This window comes from Salmo salar, unplaced genomic scaffold (genome assembly GCF_905237065.1).
Source record: "Salmo salar unplaced genomic scaffold, Ssal_v3.1, whole genome shotgun sequence".
In the NCBI taxonomy this organism is placed as follows: domain Eukaryota; kingdom Metazoa; phylum Chordata; class Actinopteri; order Salmoniformes; family Salmonidae; genus Salmo; species Salmo salar.
Window position 1 is genome coordinate 39,161 of NW_025549339.1, and position 2,056 is coordinate 41,216.

Genomic DNA, 2,056 nt, shown 5'->3' on the forward strand with positions numbered 1-2,056 from the left:
CACTGCATCAGCATCAGTACCACTCCCCTTCCTCCCTCCCCTCCTTTCTCCTCCTCCCCTCGGGCTGGGGCCCAGCATCTCGCTGCTCTATCCTCGAAATAACAGCTAGAGGTCAGTACTTAACCCTAAAGGAAATGTATCCGTTTCAAATGTGAAATTCTATTGACCATCAATGGAAAAAAATACTACCTGCAATTAACTGCAATATATTTAAATTCCTTTTGATAGCATGTGATGATTGGATGTCCATGCACTTTAAAAACAGTATCATGTGTATCAGTACATAAAAGTTCAATAAGAAGGGTGCACTTAAATGCCAAATAATTCAAGTAGGAGTGACCAGTTTTTAATATCTTAAACATCTGTGCAACATTGTTCAAATGTTACATCACTTTATGACCTGTAATGTTTACAATATTTACAAAATAAAAAACGGCTGCTTACATGAAATAATAGAAAACGCCAAACAATGAGAAAATATGGGACTTCACACTATTTGTCCTAGCACCCACAATGCAACAAATGACATCAAGTGCACAACATACTTTACAAAGTAGTCTACTTTTGTAAAGTACACACAAACACACACACACACACACACACACACACACACACGTGAGAAAACTTAGTTACATGTGGAAAAACCAACACTGACAACAGCAACATGTTAATAACACAGAAATAAAGATTCAAAGAGCAAGCAAGGGTAAGAAAAACAGCACACACACACACACAGATAGCTCCAAAAATAAAATACACACGTGTGAAGAAATTGGGCTGCACTGACCATTTGAGCGACAACAGAAAGGTAAAAGGTAAAAGACATTATACAACATGGGGTTTGAACATGAGACTGACTGGGTCTCTAGGTCATTGCACAAGGGCAGAATGAACTTTACCCGAAATAGTTCACGTGTTCTCTTGACTGCTCTCAAGGGTATTTGTGAAAAGCTTCATTAAAAGCATGAATACTTTTCTAGAAGGAGAGTGAAATACTTCTGTCTGGAGTGAATTACAGTTGATCCATCTAGACATAGTTTGTAACATAAACAGTTACTGTTTTTCATTTTTTTTTATTTTAAAGATTGACGTTCTGAAGTTGATTTATGATGTAACTTATTTGTATTGCACACAATAAACTGTAGTGAATATAAGTCTGTTTTCAATGGGTCCATAAAAAGCATCCAAATCGCATCAGCACAAAACGTAGTGAAGCAGTTGTATGTGTGTGGACAGTCTGCAATTAACAAACTTCTATTGAAATTCTATTCAGTAGTGATTTCTCCACCAATGTAAACAACTCTACGACAGCCCTGACAGGGCTCAGCCTGAAGGGCCAAATTATCACTTCTTTCCATACTAAGATAACATACTGCATATTATCCATTTTAAACGTTTATTCTATCCTTTAAACTATTATTGTACTATCTGCACTGATTTTAATGAATCATTTAGGTCGTTAAAAAAAATTAAATCTGAATCAACTTTTAAAGACAGCATGCTGTCTAAATATATAGTGAAGCCTTTTTCAGACCCAAGCATGGTCCCCAGAGACTGTGGAGATACGCAACTTAAACTTTCTGGAAGGAGGCAGTCGATGACCTCTTCAGGACATGTCGACATGATCTACTGTAACAAACACTACAGAAGAAATAGCTAGCAGAAGGGAAAAACACAGTAGTATACAACGTCAAGGGATCCAAAAAGAACACGTTTTAAATCAAACTGGAAAACAGTCAGGTTAATGGCTAAACTGAATACAGCATATAGGCTATTCCTGTGTAAAAGAAACACGTAAGGCTTTGAGTTTTTAACTCTTGGTTGTATTATTGCCATCTAGAATATTGTAAAGCTTCAAATAAATATGAAATACTGTACATAAATAATTTATAACAAACTACACATAAGGCCCCTAAATTGTAGGATGAACTCTTTTCCACCATTTTACCTCAGGCAGTTAGTGTTATTTTCACAATCCACTCTTACGTCATAATAATAATATACTGCATCTATGCTTTTCAAGGTTGGTTACGCGATCTAAAGCTATAGCTGTGTG